This window comes from Akebia trifoliata, chromosome 2 (assembly GCF_017979445.1).
Source record: "Akebia trifoliata isolate Shusen 1 chromosome 2, ASM1797944v1, whole genome shotgun sequence".
NCBI lineage: Eukaryota > Viridiplantae > Streptophyta > Magnoliopsida > Ranunculales > Lardizabalaceae > Akebia > Akebia trifoliata.
Window position 1 is genome coordinate 29876303 of NC_141376.1, and position 23856 is coordinate 29900158.

The following is a 23856-nucleotide window of genomic DNA, read 5'->3' on the forward strand; positions in this document are numbered from 1 at the left end:
TTTAATGGGTAATTTTGACTTGATGGTCGAACTATCCAACCTGGTCATGGTTTGCTCGGGTCAGGAATCTCAAGCTGTCGGGTTGGGTCAGATCAAAATTGCCCATCAGTTAATAAACATGTCAGGTTAATTGGGTCATAAATTTTTAACCTGATTTGACCCCAACCGAGTGAAATAATGATGGGTCACATCAAGTAAGTTTGATGGTTGCAGATTGAGTATGGTTCGAGCAGCTGTGGGTGGCAAAAGTGAGAGGAGCATAATTTTTTATGAATTGGTTTGAATTTACAAATAACTCAACTCCTTTGCAACATTAGTTATTAATGTTTTATGAATTGGTTTGAATTTATAAGATTCAAATAGAACCATAATTTTTTAAAGAACTATCAATCTGTTGGACCACTAATCCAATTGAATCACCACCTTTTGTGAACCATTTTAAATTTATAAAATTTAAAATTCTCTTTTTCCAAATAAGATTTTGGAAAGAAAATATAATTTCTTACAAGCATAAAAGAAAAGAAAAGAAAATTTAGTAAAAATTACTCAGAGTGGATCGACAAGCACAAATTACTCAAAGTGGATCGAAAAGAAAATTGAGTAAAAATTAGTCAAAGAAAATTCCTCAGAGTAAAAATATAATTTCTTACAAGCACAAATTGATCGACAAAAATTGAACCCATGCCCAACCAACATGAATATTTTTTGTCCGATTCAGTACTAAAAACATAGTTATTAAAATAGCTATATTGTTTTAAAACTTGGCTCAGATATCCATTGTGTCAAATCGATGATTACAAGTTGACTAAAAGACGAGTTGATTAGTTGACTTGGTGATTTTGCTGAGTTCACAAGAAGAGCAATTTCTATTGCTCTGAAATCTATTTGTTCGAGTAGACTTGGCCAAGTTTCGAATTAACTCAGCGAGTTTTAAAACTAAGGTTATAATGAATCTATGTTTTCAACCATACCTCTTGAGAACCACTGGCACCAACACTTGAAGAGAACATCAAACTATATACTTCTGGAAAAGAGAATTATTAGCTTCCGACGTAGCTAATGACAATGAGCACTAGAAAACTTAAAAAAGATTTATGATTTTATAATTCGTTATGTTTACATTTTGGTAATTAAAATGAACAGTGAGCCAGAATTGTAAATGAGTCAAAAGTTGATCACTTTTTTTTATTAAAAAAATTAAAATAAAAAACTCAAAATTATGACGAGAATGTTCAGATCTATTTCTTCATTATCTCCACAGGTTGATCTAGGAGTAATTAAGAACAAATATATTTTACTTACGGATCAATTTGATCATATAAGTTTAATAAATTATTTGTAATTGAATTCCCAAAAATTGTACTATAAAACTCCTTTTACAAAAATAATGATTTTAACCAGAATTTTAAAACACGACTTAGCTCGAATAGCCATGCACCAAATCAAGTAAAAAACATATTAAAAAGAATTCTTAATGTTTTAAAATAAATAAAAATATTTAGTATTATTTTCTGTAAAAATATTATTTAAAATTAATTGTTTTTAGTGACACATCATTAGCGGCGGCCAAAATAGGCGCCACTGTACAACACGGCCTGCGCGCCAAACCCAACCAACATTTTTGCGAAAACCCTCTCCCTACAAAATTTTCGCGAAAAACCTCTCTTCCTGTATCATCAGATTTTGGGAAAGACACACACACACTCTCTCTCTCTCTCTCTCGTTTTCGTTTCGGATTGAGATTTTTCGAGGTTTTGAGCGGCAGTCACCATTAATGACACCTTACGAGCATCCAATTAGTTGCTCCGAGGCTCTTTTCCTCTCCGTCTCTCTCTGCAACTCTCATACATTTCATCTGCATTAATGCTCCTGAAACCCTAAATTCTCTTCAATGTCTCCTCCTTGCGTCGGATGTCGTTGAGGTTTTCATGGAGAAAATGACGTTTTTCATCTTTTTGTTCATTTCCTTGATTTTATTTGAATTCGAATAAGGATTTGGAGAACCATCCTAGCTTCTATCAAGGGTTTCGCCATTGGAGCTGGTTTAAGAGGGGTTCTTGCTGAATTTTCGATCTTTGCTAAATTGTGAAGTGGAAGATTCTCCGCATCTACAAGGTGAATCGTTTGAAATTTATCTCAATTTGATTTTTTTTCCAATGAGTAGTTTTGATTTCGATTTTGTCTCATTTCAGAAAGGTGGGAATGATTTTGAATTGAGATGTGACCTCTTTTTGTTCCTTTGTTGGTACATTTGTTTCTGTAGATGAATGTATTGCTTCTTCGGGAGGAAATTAGAGCTATGTCTCTGTTCTAGTTGAATTGCTTCTTGTTTGCTTGAACCCTAAAAAATTGAATTTTTTTGGTGGGAAAAGTAGGTTCCAATTTCCATTGTTTGGCTGCTGATATGATTAGTTTATCTTATTCTGGTTCTGGACTGCAGAGAACTTCTCTATGAATGTTTGTCTTGCAATTCAAATTGTTAGTTTATATTAATGAAGATATCATATATGTCCACTGGAAGGGTGAGAAATATGAGGTTTTGATAGTCAGTTTCAATAAAATTTGTTGATTTTGTGTTTTTTTTTTTTAGTTCAGATCTCATGGAGTTCTATCCTTGCTTTTTCATTTTTAGTTTGTAACTGTAGTTTAAATGGGCTAAATCTATGATTTTGATGGTTAAGTTCATTAAGATTTATGATTATGAGTATATCTCATATGAGATCTAGTTCTACATTCTAAAATTTCTTGTTTTTACTAGTTTTGCAGGTTTGGTTGATTATTGTTTTGATAATTTTTTTATTCCTTAGATTAGATCTAGTTCTACATTCTAAACAGTCTTGCACTTTGGCTTAGTTTAGTTGACTATGGCTTAGCTCTGTGCTTTGGACTTTAGACCTTTGATTCTACATTCTTTGTGGATGTTATTGAAACTCAAGAGCTATTTTTTAGGTCGAGTTGGAGGACCCTGTTGAGAACATTGGTGCTAAGTTGGTAAGGGAGGCTGGGGATGTGACAACCACCTCTGATGTTCTTGCACAAGGTCTGATTGCCGAAAGTGTTAAGGTTTGTGAAGCATTCCTCTTACCTGATTATTCTTAAGTTGTATATATCTGTTTCATATATATGGATAGGAGTGTCATGATCACACACAACACAACTTAGTAATTTAGTCTATTCTTGTCAACTTCTAGTTTGCCAAAAGAGAAAAAACCATTTCTATTCTTAGTTGCAGGTCTATTTCTGTTTAATTATTTGAACATTGACCTGAAATGTTGCCATCTTTGAAGAATTCAATGAAATAGCCTGTTTCACAGTATTAGATGTTGAGGTGACAAACCTCTATATAAAATATGTGGCATCAAAATCACTGAAATCTGTGTTTGGTGTATGATGTCCTTCTACTTGAAATATCTATGATAACAAAAGTTTGTGTCAAAACTTGCTCTGGCACATGGTATGTATATCTGATAAGCAGATAAGTAGGTTTATTTTCTTTAGAGGAGGGTGGTAAGACAAGTTAGGGGGCATTGAACAAGTACACAAGGCTTGTTACTTAATTATCCAATTAGGCTGATGTCAACCCCCAATGCAGATGTCTCGGCATTATTACATTTGCTGGAACATTCCAAATCTGATTGAAAAGAATTAAACTCATTTAACAAGTGATCTAGTAACTGAAAAAGAATCATATTGGGTTATGCTTATCCCATTTAATATAAAAAAATTGAATATAATAACAAGAATAAAGTCTTGAAACTTGATTGCCAATTGTAGTTTCTTGCCTCTCAAATTTAAAAAATTCAGTGAGAATGACAATGTTTAGCAATGCTGTTTTATTGTTTCCCTTAATAGAAAATATTGGATCGACTACATTTTACTATGTATGCATTCTTCAGTCCCTTATGCAGCTCTAGAAAAGGAAAAATATTCAACAATGTGTTAGTCATTTGAAACCTTCAGACCATGTCGAACCACTATACTCTCAACTTATCTTGATGCCATGCCCATTGCCCAGCACTCAAGTTTCTCTTTTAAGATAAACCAGAGTTTTGAAAGAGACCCAATTTGAGATAGGATTTCTCCAGACAATTGGTTGTGGTAAAAGGTTAGGTTGGATAATCGAAAAAACGTTGATCCAGTGGTTGAAGAACTTGAAGGGTCTCTCTGTATTATGTTGTTCAGCCCCCATGTTGACAATCATCTGACTATGGTCAGAAATTCCACTAACCAGAAAGTTAGCTTCATGTTAGTCAGGACTCTTATCTATTTTAGACACGATGAGGCAAGTTCTTTGGATACACTCACCCATATCTTCTATATCCGCTTGAGTAACAGGTCTCCCCACTATCTTCTCTCTGACAGAGCCGATAGCATTGAAGTCTCCCATCACAATCCAGGAATAGTTGGCATAGCCTGCTATGCACTCAAGCTCCTCCCAGAGTCTCTTCCTTTCCAGTCTTCTGTTAGACCCATACACCATAGTAATCATAAGCATTTTCCCATCCTCAGCTTCCACAATGGTTATAATGGTTTGATCGGTTTTGTGCAGTACATCAAGGCTGCAATGATCAGGGTCCCAACCCAGCCAGATCCTTCCCTTGAGAGCCTGGCTGTACTTGTCATCCATCCTCCATCCCTTTAAGACAAACAAGGAAACAGTCATTCCTGACTAAAATAAATTTGCATATAATTGTACCTACAATAACCAGACACACCCTGACAATGGAGTGATTACATTTAAAATCTATGAGATTTTAGATGAGTCAGGATTGCTTGTATAGGGAGACAAGAAGATTGGAGAAGTAGATGTAACCTATTTCCAAAAGGTATTAACTTCAACATCTCTTCTAAACTGTCCATATGTTCCGTTTAAGGCCAAACTTACCCAAGAATAATCCCTTGCTTTATCTAGGCCTGTATCCAGGGAAGAAATAAAAGGTGTAATCTTAAACTCTCCCTCCAATAAATCCCCGGCCTTAATGGGTTCTGTTTTGAGTTCATTATATTTGTTTGGGATCTTGTTCACTTTGGCCATGGAAGCTTTCTCTTGCCTTCTTGAGAAAAAAAAATTGAGAAAAGTCTTATTAGTATCCCTTCAGGAAGAGGTTTACCTTTAATTTCCCATTTTATTTTCACAGATGATATTTTTCTTTTTTTCCAAAGAGGATATCAACTTGGCCCAAAATCTTAGACAACTTCTTGATAATTCTCCTTTTTTCTGGGCTCCAAAAGAAAAATGATTAGAGTGGTGTGTTTTTCAGTGCCTCACATCAGAATAAGACGACCATTATTGATATTATTTCTATTAAAGAAAATTTTCTCGATCCGGTATCTTAGCCTCCCCTTATTTGCTTATTCCTTTGGCCAATCTCTAATTGATAAAATTTATAAAATGGTAGAAGGATGGAAGGTGTATGCTGGTAGAGTTGAGTTAATCAAATCAGTGTTGTGAAGCTTCCAAATCTATTGAACTTTGTGTTTCTGGATTCCTAGAGGAGTTATTCACAAAATAGAGTCCATTCTAAATACGATTGGTCTTACAAAACTCTTTTGGAAATTGGTTGAAAACAAGATTATGTTGAGTAGATGGATGCATGCTTGGTATGTTAGGGAGGGAGATATTTGGAGGTGGCATACCCTGAATGGCAGGGGTGGATTTAGTGTAGGGGCTGTGGGGGCACTTGCCCCCACAAGAGCTTTCAAATTCTATGGATTAATGTGCTATTGCGACCGATTTTAGTGGCGGATAAAGAAATCTGCCACTATTGCCACCACCTATTTTTTTTTCCACTCTTAGTTGCCCCGAAACTATTTTTTTCACTCTTAATTGTACCCACAAATTTTTTTCTACTCTTGGCTACCCCATTGGAAGGGTATTATTAACATAAGGGATTATGCAACAAAGAACATTAGATTTGGAGTGGGAGATGATAGATCTGCTGTTTTTTGGAAGCATCCCTGAATGAAAGAAGGATCGTTAATAGCTCAGCTTGATAGAAGACATATCCATCATTTTGGAAGTCACTCCAATGCTGTGGTGGCCGAATTTGCAGATACTTCTTCTTGGAAGCTTCCTTAGGGGGATAGTGAAAGATTAAAAGAGATTTCTGATTTTGATTGTTCCAACCATTCGAGTCAAATGGGTTGCCATTGGACATGAGAGAAATGAGTATTGAGTAGTCCATGCCACGTAACAAGTCGGAGAAAGAAGATGATTTCTGGGGCTTGAGGTTGTATTGTTTTGTGTTTACAATGGGTTTGATGATTGAGAGTTAATCCAAGACATAAATGCAGGTGTGGGTACAACTTCCAGTGCTCTTGATGAAGACGTTGTGCCCAATATAGACACAACCATATCCCTTGAAACTACTTGGCATGCTATGGAAGATCTAGTTTCCAAGGGTATTGTTTGGAGCATCAGAATAAGGTAAACTTGCCCATTTTAGTTTTTTTCTTTGTTTGTTGGATGCGGCTCATTTTAGTGATTGCTTTCTACATTATAACTCCTTCCATGGCTATGGCAAGTGCACATAGCCATGGATCTTTTCCTTCGGAATACACAAGGAAAAGGATCTACGGTTATTTGCACTGAATTATGTAACTGTTCTTGTGTATTTGTGCTAGCCAACTAGGGCCTGCTGATGAACAGGTTCAACTGTTGAAACATTCGGATCATATGTTTCTAATCTTTATGTTTCCAGGTTATGTTTTACACTTTGGCAGTGGTGACATTTGGAACGGCTGTTCCAGATGGTCAATTTGTGCATGGAATAATGATAGGATCAACCTATGGGTGACTTGTTGGCATGTTTGTGGTTAACTTTTACAAGAAACTCAACATTGACGAGGGAACGTAAGTGCCTAATTTCTTTTCATTCTGCTGAACAACTTGTGATATATAGTGCTTTGATGTCCTAGTTCCTTAAGTTTTCAAACATACCCCTTGGAACCTTGTTCTATTTATGCTGATATAGGTTTTGGATCTGGACCATTTTTTTCTTTTGTGCCATGTTTGCTTTATGACTATACTAGTTCTTGCATTAAGAGATGTACTGTTTTCCTCTGTTATTATTTTACATTATTTTTTCTTGAAGTTTTTTCACTCTCAAAGTGCTTTTATTCATTTAACTTTTTTTTTATATATAGAGGGATATTTCTTATATAAGGATAACATGTGCTTATTCTTGCCTTCAGGTGTTCAGGAAGTTTGGAGAAGAAATTCGATCCCATAATGAGCAGTTTGATCCACAAAGGCATAATGCAGTCTTCCAAATTCCTGATGGTTCAAAGCCCCCTGGCACCATTGTCGTTGTTCTGAAGGTATGAATAGCATCCATAGATGTGCATGTGCACGACGCACACATGCATACACACAAGACTTGATGCCGACACCTCCACTTGTAGCCACTGCATTTGCACTTAATGTAGAATATACAAGTAGCATCCAATTCCTGCATCTCACAGCTCAAAATATTTTCAAATCCTTCTATGGTTCCAATTCAATGATTCAATTATAGGACAAGTTTGTTGCTTATTTCCTATTGTAGAGATCTTTTACTTCTTTAGTATCACCAAATTTCTTTCAACTCTATTTAACTTCATCGAGAGTTCATTTTACTTTATCCAATCAAGTGAAAAAGAGTGAAATTGAATTGGTTCTCTGAAAGAAATAAATGTTCTTAGAAAAATCAATTCCCAATAAAGAATATTATCATTAAAAGCTATCTACTTAGTACTTACCTCTAATTCTATGGTGTCTTGAAGGTGTTCATGTTGAACAAGCTTCCAGTACTTTGGAATGTATGATTCTCTAAAACTGGTTTTGTTGGTTGGTGACATGCAACTCAGTTGAAACAAAGAAGAAATATTAGTATTTTGGTTTTTGTAATTATTGGCTGTATATGTTTACGACTTGGTCAATGTGTGCTATTGTGTTTGGTGATTGCAGGATAGCTTTCTAGCAAGTTTTCTATTGGGATGGGGATCATAATTGGGGCTGGGCTGGCCTTATACCCTATTGATATAGTGCGTGGAAGGATGATGATGACATCTGGAGAGGCGGTCAAGTACAAGAGTTCATTGGATGCATTCTCTCAGATTCTCAAGAATGAAGGGGCCAAGTCCCTCTTTAAGGGTGCTGGCGCAAACATCTTGCATGCAGTTGCAGGTGCTGGTGTGCTTGCTGGTTACGACAAGCTGCAATTGATCGTGTTGGGGAAGAAGTATGGATCTGGTGGTGGTGGCTAAGTTCAATCATGTGGCAGCAAAGATGATAATGACGATGATAATTTGGTGGCTAAGTTTAATCAGTAGTTTATATGTATTTTTAGAAACTTTTATGTTCAGATCGTATTGAAGTGAGACTTGAAAGAACGATGTTTAGTACCTTTCTTAATTAATCTTGTATTTTATCACCTTTCTTGTACCAAATTATTGAAAGAATATTTGTGATGAATGTAATGATCCATTTTTTTTAAATTGTAAATTCAGAAAAATAATTTTTTTATATTATAAATTCAGAAAAACGACTGTTTTGGTTTGTCACATTTAAAAAATCACTCCTTTTAAAACAATTCTTTTTGCGATTGCAGGGGTAGTTGTTTTTGTCGCATTATGACGTAGTGTTACCACCACTATAGGCATTCAAATCATATTTATAGTTACGGTAAAAAACTAATTAGTGATGGCCACTATTGTCACAATAGACCCCATTTATATTTATAGCGACGGTAGTACAATTAATTAGCGGCGGTTTTTGACCGCCACTATAGGACTCAATATGACCTTTAGCTACGCCACCTATAGTGGCATTACACGCGGCCATCACTATTGATAATTGCGGTGGTCTTTTGGGTATTTGCGGCGGTTTTTGACCCCCGCTAAAAACTTAAAATTTTGTAGTGATTGTTGAATAACTTAGTCGAGTATCTACAAGTTGGTCCATAGAATTTTGAAATAGAGTCCGGCAAGTTAACAAATCACGAGATGAAATCAAACTTATTTACCAGGAAAACAAATGTTAATTACAAAGTCGGTAAGAAAGTGATTTTCATAAATAAGTTTTTTTTTTTTAAATGATTAAATGTTATATGGTAAAATTGTAATTTTGACACTACCGCCCGTTAATGCGGAGAGAAAATTAAGGGTAGGTATTTTAGTGTAAAAAAGAGAAGCATACAGTGTGTAAGGAAAAGTTGGGGATGTGTGATATTGGTATGTTCTGGGACATCTGGACATGTTGAGAATTTGAAGTGTGGTGGGCAGACCCTCCATTGGCAAGGAGGCAACTCTCTGACATTTGTAGATAAACAAGTATTTAATAGGGGTGCAACTTGGCTCGGTTTGAGGTCAAATTGGAATCGAACCAACATAGGTCGATTCCACTAAATAAGAACCAGAACTAAATCAAATTCCACTGGAACCAAACCAACCCAAACTTAACTAAAGTCGATTTGGTTCGGTTTGGTTCCACGGATTATCAATATTCTATAAATTGTAAGTAGTATTTTTCAATGAAAGAGCAAACATATAATAAACATAAAATTTCATACAATAATCACTAATCTTTCCATAAAAATTCATTAGTTTATCCATAAAATTCACTAATATATGTCCTAGCTCCTAAAATAATTCATAATTATTATTATATACATATATATTTATCTATTGCATGGGGGTTTAGTTCTCGATTTTGTTCGGTACTATACAAGCTTGATTCGAGAAGCGATCCAAGTTGATCAGTTCTCTATTTTCTTAACCTGAAATCGAACCGCCACTTCTTCCAAACCAAACCAAACCACCTCAAAGCTATCGATTTGATTCAGTTCTTCGTTTGAATCGGACCAAGTTGCACCCTATTACGAAACATTCCCTAAACATTCGAGACATTAGATTACTGTTTTTTTCTTTTTTGAAGTCCTTCAATTTGGATTGTGATCATGGGATATGTCGTCAGTTTAAAACATGCGGTTATCTCAAATATTTACCAAAATACAAGGAGATTATAAAAGAAGTCAAGTCTTTCAGAGAAGACCAAGGTCAAGGGCATGTCACTCGTTAAAAAACCATCTTCAATTTTTTAGGGAAAAAATAAGAAGAAGAAGATGGAGGTACTTCTCTCTCTCATGTGTATCTGCAGATTAGGAAAAAATCTTATAGAGAAATGACTGAAACTTTAAATAGTTTGGATTTCATGGATGTTTCGTCTCGGAAGACTGAAAAACAAAAATGTTTTGTATGAAACATTTTGAAAATGAGACGACATTTTGAACTATGATAGTACTAGCATAACTTATGAAGAAAGGTCAAAAACCTTGACAGAGTGATCGAACTCTCTTTATATGAAGTTTAGAGAGGCAAGGTAAATCACCTTCTTCAACGCCATCATCGCATTCTACTAAAATTGGAATCGATTCGTTATAAATCTCCTCCAAAGATGGAAAACCATTAGTAAGCTTGAAGCCTTCAACACAAGACTTATGACCCAAATATCTCACACTATCCATTTACACTATAAGATGTCTCTTTGGGATGGTAGATGGAGGGAGGGTTTCACATGAATTACAATATTGTAACCCATCATTCACCAATTTGGAGAATGATGGATCCCCTACCCAATTCGGAAATCTTTCACCGTTATAGCCTTGGATACTTAGCATTTTGAGATTGGAGAGAGGTTGGTGCCTTCTAAATACTTCATTCGCAAAACTACCTTTATGATTGTCACTATGATCATCATCCCCATCCCATGTAATGCTTCTTTCAAATTAACTTTATTTTAGAGCTCAAAATATGCAATTCATCCCTAAGGTTGATCAATCTCTTTTGTTTTCCTATCTCATGTCCACTTTATTTACCAACATTGAACTTTTACAGTGTTTGTAGACATGTTAATCCTCCAATTCCCTCTGGTATTCAACGAATATTTGCATTCCCAAAATCAAAATGCCGTTGATCAATCAAGTTTCATGTGTCATTGAGTAACTAAACTAACCAGTAACACTTACTAAGGTCTAACATCTACAAGTTATAAAGGTTGCTCGTTCATTAATGCAATCTTTGTATATTTGTAGAAAATACGATAAGGTAAAGTAGGTGTTTCACATTGCCAATGACTCACGCAATTGTTTGATTTCTATAACACTCAAATCCAGTACACAAAATAATTTTGTTTGCTGGAATTGATTATTAGGGATGCTTCCAGTTTCAATTCTTGGGCATACTAGCAAAGTGTGCATCCCTATGCACTTACGAAATTTCTTAAAGATTGTTGGATCATTTTCTTTATGAGTGATACAAGATGAATACTGAGTATCTTAAAAAAAATGAAGTACTGGCCGAGGAGAGGGGACTGTATGTGCCCCAAGTATTAATTGGGTGCTCTAAGAGGCCAAGATACCTCAGTTCCAAAAGAGAAAAAAAGGAGAAAAAATTGTTGATATACCTACTTAGACCTTTTTTCCATCGCTCTCAATTGTTTTTGAGTGGTTTAGATACCCTTTGTAGAGGGAAATAACCATACATTCATCTAGACCGTACATGTGTCCAAGCCAGTTAAGTGGTACCATACACAGATCAGCATATGGAACGTTGCCCAGCAGAAGGGCAGGCCAAGGTAGAGAGCACCTAGCTTGGCCAGAAGGGCAGCATAACATTGAGGAAGATCTGGTCTGCTAAGTAGGGCAGACCCAGTTATAGAATAACCGTAATTCTGGTTTGCACACGCCAAGCTCAGAGATTTTGGAGGAGATCTCCCCAGTATAGCATACTGAAGAACCGATTGAATTGTTGACATGAAATTAAACAATTTGTCCAACTCCTCCTTAACACTCCATAACAATCCAAACTCTGTTACAATTGAAGAGCTCAGTTGCCCCAATATAGGTTTAAGAAAAGCATATGCAACTGATTCTGCCATGCTTATTATATAAATCTCTTAAGTAGACTATGAAACAGAAAGAGAATTGCAATTGATGAATTAAAATTGTTGATGTTGAAGAAAAAGAAGAAGAAACAGCAGCAACAACAACAGCAACAACTTTCGACTTATACTGGGGGCTGCATGTGCTTACTCAATAATTGATCGTGGTGGGATCAACCATCAAATTTTAAGAGTAATTCTATGGCACCCCAGATTTTACTTATTATACCTCAACTAAATTAAATAAATAAGACGAGTAGATTAATTCTCATTTTAAGAGAGAACAACATCAACATTAAGTTGTTGGAGTAAATGATTGTCACTGGTTCATGTTCTCTCTTATGGATTGTTGATGTTCTCTCTTATGGATTGTTGATGGTAGTGATATTTTTTTTTTTTTTGTAATCAGTGTACAATTTTTATTAGTGTATTATGGGAAAATTCTGTTATGGAAATTAATGCTAGTTATGATTCTAAATAGTGTGTTAGTTTTAACAGGATATGATTAAATAATTTAAATAATGGGAATGTAACAAGTAAAAGTTGGGGTGCCAACAAAAGTTCATGCCACTTGATTGAATTTAAAGTTGACTCGATTGAACAAATTTTCTGAGTCAACTCCTTAATAATCAGTTCGACTTGTTAACACAGCTGACTCAGTTGGGAAATCACCAAAATCAGGTCATGAGATAGGATTAAAGCCCTTATATAAGTTTGAAAATAGTTTTAATACTTTATAATTAACAGTTGCATTTTTTTTAAAATAATCATTAAAGAGAAATTTACCAGCTCATGAAGAAGAGATCTCCAAATTACCATGACAGTAGATATTCCAAAATAGTTACCAAATTGTGTTTATTACTCTTGTGGTGATTTTTTTAGTGCATCTCTAATATGGAGACCGTTTTGCAAAATTAAACTCCAACAGTCTTCAATTTTAAATGCCATTTCTGTCTTTCAAAATTTTCAAAACAATCCACTAACATATTTTAAAATCCTTTTTATGTCAAAAATTCAAAATTTTAAATCAACCCACCAACAAAAGTAGAGAAGATGTTTTTTATAAGGGGCTGGTTAGAGTTCAACACTGTCTAAAATTTGTAGAAGATGCTATTTTGAAGAGATTTTTTTTGAAGGGGTTGGTTAGAGATCCCCTAAAATGATAATATAGCAGGTGTAAAATTGCTTTTTCACCAAATTAATATTAGGGGCATTCATGGTATTTATAAAAAAGTGAAATAATTACCATATTTTTTTTGACTAACTTTGTAAATAGTTTGGAATTTATACTTTCCTATTAAATAAGATCATTTCACAACATGTTTAAGGTAACCCACCCTTTAAGTATAACTACAAACTTAGTCCGATTTTAAACTGAGGAGTCAGTGCATTTTCAATTTGAATTGACAAATTGGTTATTCACCTAAAAAATTCAATTGAGTCAACCAAGTTTTGTGTTGAATCCATTTAAGGTCCTCCAAACTTATCCTCAAAAATGAGTTCCTTGATGAATTGCGCTATGGTTCTAGAGTGGGGCCTAATTCTAATGTTGATACTCTTATCAGTTGAGGGGAGCAGAGGACTAAAAACTCTCAAATGGTTGAAGGATTGGAGAGTTGTTGACATGTAGAGATCAGGAAGAAGACTTGAACCACTTGTTTAATAAGTGTACATTCGTGCATGATGAGTCTGGACAAAGCCATTGAGAAGATGTTTGGACTATTGGCAACCTGGGAGCTGATGTAGAGATCATAGTATAATAATTCATGGAACGTTTGGATTGCCAAATGTCTAAGCATAAGGCTTAAGCCCATGGATCTTGAGGATTTTAAAAATTCATACCGTTTTTCCAAAAATCAGCTCATTCCGAAACTTCTAACCTTACTTTACAAGTTGAAGAAGTGTGGATCTTTCAATTTTTGTAAACCACTTTTGATGGTGTTTGAAGTTTAGGAATGGGCTGATTTACCCATATATTGAAAAAATGTTTGGCTCTCTTTAGGGCCTCCGAACACCACCTTTTATATATAGGGAGCGGTTCAGCAGCCCTAAAGTTTGCCAAACATTTTTCAAAACATGGGTTAAAAGTTTTGGATTGAACTGATTTTTTTTTTTTTTTTTGTGAGAATGATCTCTATGATGAGGAGATCATCCTCACCAAAAATCAGCCTATTCCAAAACTTCTAACCCAATCAAAAGTGATTTACAAAAATTGGACGGTCCACGATTCTTCAATTTGTAAATTAAGGTTAGAAATTTCAAAATGGGCTGATTTTTGGAGAGGATGATCTCTTCACCGTAGAGATCATCTTCACAAAAAATCAGCTCATTCCAAAGCTTCTAACCCAAGTTTTGAAAAATGTTTGGCCTAATGTTTGGCAAACTTTAGGGCTGCTGAACCGCTCCCATATATATATATATATAAATAATGTAAAATTAATAAATTTTCAAAATGTGGGTTAGAAGTTTCAGATTGAGCTGATTTTTTTTTTTTTTTGAGGATGATCTCTTTGATGGGAAGATCATTGGAAAAAAAAATTAGTACAATCTGAAACTTCTAACCCCATTAAAAGTGATTTAGAATGTGGACCGTCGATTTTTTGCTAAGTTTTGCCAATAATTTGTAAATCAGTTTTGATGGATTTAGAAGTTTCAGATTGAGCTGATTTTTTGTGAGGATGATCTTCTCATCATAGTGATCATCCTTGCAAAAAATCAGCTCAACCCAAAACCTCTAACCCATATTTTGAAAATTCATTGTTTTTACATATGTCCCCTGCCCCCCCCCCCCCCTCTCTTATATATATCTCCTGTTTCTTTCGAAAAAAATCAATACCATAATTTAAAAAACTTAACCGAGTCGTCTCGATTGGATTTGAAGGTAAGTCAATCTCGAAACTCAATAGAAGCAAAGAAACTTATTAAGTCAACTTGATAAAACTGCTAAGAGCAATTCCAATCGGTTCTCTATATCTCTATATTTAGAGATAGAGACCTCAGAACCAAACTCCAACTGGTCTTTTAATTTCTGACACACCCTCTAAATCACTATTAACATCTCTGAAAATTGGAAATAAAGCCAAAAAAATAGAGATAGTCTCTATTTCACTATTCATCTTGTACAAATACCAATTGTATCCCCATTATTTTACATAAATGACATTCTTAATTTCCTTTTTCAATAAAAATATATTTTAAATATAAATTTTGTCCCTAATTTATTTTCAATTGTTATTATTTAATATTTTTAATTATTTTATTAAATATTTATAACATTATTTTAAACTCAGATTTAATCAAATGTTCAACCAAAGTCGACAAAAAATTGTAATAAAAGATCAATTTAATCAGGAATATTCATTTTTTTTTAAATAAATGAAATTAATTTAAATTTATATATTTATATTTTTCTACTAAACATGATCATACCAAATTTGATTCCTCATACAATTGGTGGATTTTTATTTTTATTATTTAAATTGGGGTGTAACAAGTAAAGCTGGATTGCCAACAACATTTTTTATTTTTTTATTTTTTAAATATTTAACTTGGGTTGTAACAAGTAAAGTTGGGTTGCCAATAGTATTTTTTTTTTTTTTTTAATATTTAACTTGTGTGTAACAAGTAAAGTTTGGTTGCCAATAACAATTTTTTTTTTTTTTTTTAAATATTTAACTTGAGGTGTAACAAATAAAGTTGGATTGCTAATAGCAATTTTTTTGTTTTTTATCATGTGAATATATAGTGAATTAGAGCGTCAATGATGTTTTAAGAATATTCTAAAATAGAGACTGAAAAATAGAGACCAAGTTGCTGTAAGTTAGCTAAAAAATACACACAATCAGTTTTAAAATTAGGATCTTTTTAATTAATTAATTAATTTATTTAATAGGCTTACATCTATGATTTCACCGTCCACATGGAAACCATTACACTGATTTCTTATTTTTTTATTCATCAACTGTCGATCATATGAACTAGGCTCGCTGGGTTTTGTAATGTTTTTCAAGTGATAAAATGGTCTTTTGAATAAATTAATTTAGTGAAGGGCATTAGGGTGTAAATATTCATCACTCATTGACTTTACCAACATGAGCTATTTGGCACCTTAAATTAAAATAAATATAAATATTATGTTTTCGTTTGGTGTTTGGAAACAACAATAATTAGAATAAAATATTGAATAGATTTATTAAAGGTTACTCTATCCCACGCATAGTTTGAAAACTCGTCTCCGATTAGCAAAATAATAACTTATTAATGAATATTTAAATGTTAAAATTTTATTTGAGATTTTGTGTTTAAATCAACTTGATGCAAGGGGTAGTTGAGATTAGGGCTTAAAATGGTACAGATTTTATCCAAAATCCGAGTGATTCGAATCCAAATTTAGAGGGTTTGGTTTCATCAAGTATATCGGAATTAAAATTTGGTTTAGATATGAGTGATGTCCCTTGACTCGAGTTGGATACGGATCCATCCTTATATTTGTTAAAATCCGAATGATATATTACTTGAAAAAATGTATTTTTATATTTTTAACTTATCTTTCATCAACCAACAACAATTGATTGGAGTGGTCAAGGCCTCTCTTCAAGATGGAGAGGTTTTGATATGAAATCACGATTTAATCACATTTTAAGTATTTTAATTTAAAATGATTCGGATATGGTTTTAACTAGTATGATTCAAGTTGGATTTGCTTACAGATAAAAAATTCGGATATGGATATGAACACACTCATATCCAACCTCAAACCAACCCATTTTAAGTCCTAGCTGAGATGGTAAGAAAGTGATTGGGTTTTCTCCCTAGGTCATGACTTTGAATCTTTATATGCTCTTTCATAGAAATATGACTATTTAAATGTCGTAACACGTGACAAGGTGGAATGGTGCATGCGGCCCTAGGTAGACTAGTCGTACCTAAGATGTGGATACTCCCTGGACTACCAAAACAAAAAACCAACTATATGCCGAATTCCGATAACTTCTAGGTGTTGTATCAATTATAAGGTTGAATTAATGGTACTCATCACCCATTTGGCATGGTGAGGCTTCCAAATTCCAATTCTTTATGAAAGATAACATTTTTCAAACCCAGCTCCAAACCATCATTAACGGACGAATGGTCAAATGCCATAATCAATCCATCACTGATTAAAGGTACAAGTTAAGAATCATGGGATCTACATTAACAATGATTTTCGAAGTTTCGCCTTTGAGAACAAGGCCATTTAGAAGAGGGTGGGAATGCTATGTGCCATAATTTCATAATGTAGATCCCATTACAAGAGACCCATCATCTTTTACTAGATATTTGAATTCTAATTTTATTAGTTAGAATTCCTTAATTCACATTATTATCGTATTCCAATCAACTTGGGCAAATAGTGAACCCATTGACCTAGAAAAACAAGTAATAAATTGGAATCATGATAAGATATGTGAACCCTTGTTAGCAATTCGGAGTACGGCAAAAAATCGATACATGAACAATTAGAGTTCTATTCGATTTTCGATTGCAAAAATCTGATCTAAAATTCGGTCAAGAATTCGAAAAATGAAAAATATGAGGCATATCCCTTCATACTTGTACTATCTATCTCATTTCAAAAGTTCGAAAACCAAAAGTTCGGTAATGTGATAGTGATGATGAAATTGGTGATGGTGAAGGTGATGATATAATGGGTGACGGTGGTGATAATTAGGGCAGTAAATATTCCATTGATTTATAAAAGAAGACCAAAGTCAATGGAAAATCATCAATTTGAAAAATTAAGGTATAATCTCAAATAAATGTAGAGGCCATGTCATTATTTTTTTTAAAGATAAAAGGGACATTTGTCACCTAAAAATATGGATTTTTCCAAAATTTTGGAACAGTCGCTTCAAAGTCAACTTGTGTTACACTTAACAACTTACAAGTATACATTTTACAACATATAACAAGTTAAAGTAGCATTTTTTTCAACTGAGTTGTATAAAAATTCAAAAATGTTTTATTATTTTGTAACTTAAAACATCGTGAATCATTCAGAATTTTTCAATAATCTGGAGAATAATATTTTCATTGAAAAAAAATGAAAAAATTCATAAAATTTTCAAGAATCAAATGGGAGATTGTTACCAAGGATGTGAATCAAACAAAGATAGTGGTACTACCCATAACTTTGAACTGTACAATTTATGAGGAACAAAACATGATTAAGAAAGAAATTCAAAACAGTCAACCAGTGTAATTCGTATTTTGGTATATTTAACTATTCATATTTAACAACTTATACATTAAAGCAATTACTATCAATAACAGAAATGTTCCTAATTTTAGTTCTAGTTCTTAATTTTTATAATGGCATCAAAAGCCAAAACTCATCAAAACAGCTTTCATGTATGACAATTGAAATCAAAAGCTCGACACATTCATATTTCTTGAAGGGCCCCTTTTAATAACAATCCTCAGAAAAAAAGCATAATCAATTGATAAATAATATTTAATTGAGAATCACACAAACCGTTTATGAGTAAACCAGCATACTAGACTTAGGGACATAATGGACCAGATTGACTTGAAGGGTTAAGCTACCCAACCTCGTCACGGATCTGCTTGGAATAGGAATCTCGATTTCTTGGACTGGCTCAGGTAAAATTGCCTATAGGATAATAAAGGGAGTCAAGTTTGGATCAAAGTTTTTCGACCTAAGTGGACTCAACCAAATGAAAGTCACGTAAAATTGAGTTTTGTCATGTCCCAAATTTCAGATCCAAAGACCCGACCCAATTTCTCGCTCTGACTCATGGATCCAAAGCCCAAGTGTAATTACATGAAATTTAATGTATATTATTTACATTAATTTGATAAAAGTAAAAAATAATAATAATAACACTTAAATCTTTAACAATTAAATCACTTCAATGTACTTATGAAAAATCATTACTTTATATAGAGAATTCACATCGGCACCCTCACCCATGATACCAATTCAGAAACCTATTAATGCTTAAAAATACATTCATAACTCATGCAAATATTGAGCACATCCAAAAATAAAAGAATTCAACTTTTTTCTAACATTTTGTGATGTCAGAAAACTCTACTTTGTGTGATTTAAAAAATAAAAATAAATAATTACTACATATCCTGACACTCCCCAAAACCTTAACACACATCCTCATGAATAAACTTTGAATTTCGAGGTATGATTAACTATCCCTTCCCATTATAAAATGCAATAGTAAAGATAGGTCCTATTTAATAGTTATAATGCAATAGAAATGTTAAAATACTAAAAACTAATGGAGTGCAGAAGCTAATAACAACCAAACTATAATCCAAAATCCTCAAGTCTCAAAAACAAAAAAGTCTCACTAACTGAAAAAATAGATAATTAGATAACAATACTAGATATAAATGATACACAATTCTATGACATAAGTTTTTCAAACTGAAACATAAAAAGGAAACAACTACTACATTTTAAAATTACTCAAATTGATGGAGGCAGCTGGTCATCCAAACATTCTATCTCTGGTGCCTCCTCGTAAATCTCATTCTCAAAGACTGACTCCTCTAAAGTAATATGATCTAAAAATATGAATGGTAGGATGAGTAACAAGAGCTACTCAACATGATGTTTACTGTTCTACCAATTAGTTACAGCATGCAACGAATAAACATATTGAAATTTAAATTATGTAGGTTTTGATATAACATAACATTCGGATAAAGACTAAGGAAAATATTAAGGCCCCGTTTGTTTCAGCTGCCAGAATTTGCTGTCAGCTTCTGCTGCCAGAATCTGTTGTCAGAATCTGCTTTCAGAAACTGAAACACTGAAAAGCTTGTTTGATAGAGCTTTGTAAAAGTGCTGTGCTGTTGACCAGAATCTGATAATTATTGTTTGATACAGCTTCTAGAATTTGCAATTTAGGGTAAAATGACCAGAATACCCTTAAGGTTAATAGTGCACTCAGAATGCATTAAAAATTACCAGAATACCCTATAAATATATAATTACACTAAATATATATAAATATAATAAAATTATATAAAATTAAAAAAATAATTATATTAATTTTAAAATATTTATAATTCTAAAAAAAATATAGAAAAATTTATAATTCTATAGAAATTTCGGCAGCATCTCCACTTAAAAATAGACATATGAAATTTTCCTGATAAATAAAATACCTGCATAATACACAATCCAACATAATGCACCCAGAATGCATAAAAAATTATCAGAATACCCCTATAAATATATAATTACACTAAATATATATAAATATAATAAAATTATATAAAAATTAAAAAATAATTATATTAATTTTAAAATATTTATAATTCTAAAAAAAATATAGAAAAATTTATAATTCTATAGAAATTTCGGCAACATCTCCTCTTAAAAATAGACATATGAAATTTTCCTGATAAATAAAATACCTGCATAATACGTAATCCAACATAATGCACCCAGAATGCATAAAAAATTATCAGAATACCCCTATAAACATATAATTACACTAAATATATATAAATATAATAAAACTATATAACAAATTAAAAAATAATTATTTTAATTTTAAAATGTTTATAATTCTAAAAATAAATTATAGAAAAATTTATAATTCTATAGAAATTTCGACAACATCTCCTCTAAAAAATGGACATATGAGATTCCTTATAAACAAAATACCTGCATAATTAATATTGATAATGCACTCAGAATGTACTAAAAATGACCAGTATTATTTATATTCGTAACACATCCACATAATATCTCATTTATATTCTGACATCATTTAATAGGTAATCCACACTGCATGATCAGTATGTAGCATATGATGACATCATTTAGCTCAACTCTCTTGCATATTTACCAAGATCAGAATGTGGTAAATGGATTCCAGTCTTATTTTCAAGTGAACAAAACAAATAATATTACCAGTAACAATGAACACAACCTAAAAGCACATTCATATATACATGTAGATCAATCAAATACTAAAAAAGATGATATTTCTTCTAGTAGCAATGAAAAAAACTGTGTACCGGGACCTATGGTTCCAAACTTTGAAAATAGTCTTTAGTAATATCGTGCAAAGCATCAAGAGCAACCTTATCAACTTACACCAATAATTTCCCCAAATCAGAAATAATCAATTTTTATTTTTACCGGCACGAAAATCTTAGTAACTAAACAGGCTTCAAAAAAAAAAACTTACACGTTCGAGTTGCAATTTGCTTGGATGCTCCGAAAACTTCTTCGAAACCAACATACAAATACTCGGATGGTTCGAAATCACACCCGCTTTCCAAAATGCATCCGAGAACACATGAGAAAACGAATCGGGATAATCTAAAATCTAATTCAATCTATACATCTTAGCCAATAAACCTCTACCAATATCAGTAAGTTGCAAGACCCAATTCATGTTCAAACCCTGATGAGATCCTCCTCCCAAGTTCTGTGACTGACTGCCCTCCATCTATTTGTCTTCTACCTCAGTCTTCAAATTTGATTTAGGACAATCCTGAGCACAAAATAACTAATAAACAACTACCATACAAATCATAAATTTTTTGATGAAATAATAGTCTCTATTGAGGCAAAGGTGTCAGGTAGCTTAGTTGGTAAAGTACCAAATACAAAGGAACCATCATTACTAACTAATGTTGTTGGGATGTGTGGAACTTGGGTGAAAGCTACGAGTACAAGGAGCCAAACAATGACAACAATTCCAACAACAACAACAACAATAACAATGAGTATGTGCCAAGAAATATAGCTTGAATAACACAAGGTTCCACGAGAACGTTAACAACAATGATGTTCAAATTGGTACTCATTGTAATGTTGGTCAGTCATGCCATTTTGTTCTTAAGAGATATTTATCATTTAAAATTCAAAGAAATAACTTTCATTAGATTGGTACCTCTTTTCAACAAAAATTTGTTGTACCTAAGGGTGTTGAAGTATACACATGATGGGTGGAATTTCCAACACCTAAATAGTAAGGACATACTTTTTCATTTTATTGAGGTGGTGAGATCAGAACTACCACCTAACCTTCAGAGGCATTGAAGGGCAATAAAATTAATAAATTTTATGTTTTTGGTTTAAATTCAAATTTTACTAAAATTATTCCTGAATTTCAATTTTTTTCCATTCTCCATTGGATTCTTAAATGTTCATTCAGAACTCAACCTACACTATTCCCACACAAAATATTTCATAAACTTGAAAAATGCTAACTATGTATAAGAACCAACCAAATCACTCTAAAATATCAAATTTCCTAAATCAAAATAATTGCAAACTAGATGAAACAAGAATTTGTAGAAACTTTACCTTCCCTGCAACATACCAGATTCGTTGGGCCGAAGTTGACTGTTGTTCGTCCCTGTGAACTCAAATGTTTCGCAACTACAAAATCAGAGAAAGAAAACAGATCTAAGAACAGAAAACGAAGAAAAATAGAAAATTTAAAAGTTTTAAAATACTTAGTAGAGAGTTACCTTATCGATAACTCGGCCATTGAATGCTCGATTGAACGCCGGCTCTACTAACACAACTAATATGAGAAGAAACCCAAGAATCGATCGTCGATGGCGTCGATCAGAGATGCCTGCCGTTGCCAATTTATCGTCGATGGCTTCGATCGGAGATGTGTGCCATCGTCAATGGGGATCTAGAGGTGTCTGTGGGGTTTCGGTTGAACGAAGAACAGCTGCGTGCTGTCGAGAAGAAGAGAGAGATAAAGAATGGATGTGCGAGGTATTTTCAAGAAGAAGAGATGCGTGATCCGTCGAGAAAGGAAGCTGCTGTGCAGTTCTATCGCAGAGAAGGGAAGAAGAGAAGTAGAGAAGAGATCGAGGGTACTTCGGTCTGTTCTACTGAGCCATTTTTCGGTATTAGAAACTCCCGCAAACGCGAATATAAAAGCGTCTTTTATTAGCTTTTTCAATCTGCGTTTTAAAACGCAAATTTTGAACGCAAAAAATATTACCAAACGGTAATTTAAGAGTGAGACGCAGATTCTCACCTCAAAAGCGCCTCAAGAAGTGGTAACAAACACCACCTAAAGTAATTTAGATAATTACCAATATTTCATAATTAGTTTTAACATGCTTTCAAAGTATAAACATCTATCTATTAGCAAAGAAATAAAAAAGAAAAGATATATAATACAAATACGCGATGTAATCGATAAAAGGATTGAGGAATACATCGATATAACCGCCTCGATTATGAAAAATTGATATTTTAATACTTAATATCTGTTATGAAATCCCACCACTTCCATCTGATTTTGAGGTCAGTCTTGCATATCACAGTTGGGTGACAATTTATCCGACTCAGGCTGGCCGTTGACCAAGAATCTATTACTGAGTTCAACTAATGGTAAGTTTAATCGTTTGATAACTATAGACTCTTAGTAATCACTAAATAGCCTAGAAGCAAACTCCCCACATCTAAGTCTATCAAGGGACAATAAATGTAAATTTCAACTATCTTTACACTGTACAAAGATCTCCTTTACACACACAATTGTTCTCCTGAAAAGAAGAGGAGAAATTCTTAGATCTCACGAATTGTACTAATCACTAAGGCATCCCATGTTACCAAAGAGAATAGGACATCATGTGTTATCCTTGATTGACTTGCCACTTCCAAAAATATAACAATGATTCATTCTTTGTAGGTTTTGTACGATCATTTTCTGGTAAACAAAAATAGCTTGGAGATGTACATATATATAATTTATTTATACCAAAAATACAAACAAAGTATGGTAGTGCCTTCCAGTTACATCCATCTGTCAAACCATCAGTCCATCAGTCATATTTCACATGGTCATGGGAACATGAGATATTTATCTATCTATCTATTTGTCATGCAGAATGTGGCATAGCCATTGCATAAATCTTGAGGT

General features: G+C 33.3%; 2 long non-coding RNA genes across 3 annotated transcripts; one reads left to right on the forward strand and one right to left on the reverse strand.

The window, feature by feature from the left end:
• Positions 1–1697: 1697 nt before the first annotated feature.
• Positions 1698–7968, forward strand: LOC147410087 (uncharacterized). 2 transcript variants are annotated; one of them, XR_015175610.1, is made up of 6 exons: positions 1698–2115; positions 2950–3063; positions 4336–6427; positions 6702–6853; positions 7195–7320; positions 7949–7968. It is a non-coding gene; the product is annotated as an uncharacterized LOC147410087 (long non-coding RNA). The 2 variants fall into 2 exon arrangements; XR_015175609.1 differs by lacking the exon at positions 7949–7968 and adding an exon at positions 7765–7851.
• An 11696-nt stretch (positions 7969–19664) lies between these two features.
• LOC147410088 (uncharacterized) lies at positions 19665–22702 on the reverse strand. Its single transcript, XR_015170282.1, has 4 exons — positions 22439–22702; positions 22272–22346; positions 21145–21453; positions 19665–19718 (listed from the first exon to the last, which is right to left on the reverse strand). It is a non-coding gene; the product is annotated as an uncharacterized LOC147410088 (long non-coding RNA).
• Positions 22703–23856: the final 1154 nt, after the last annotated feature.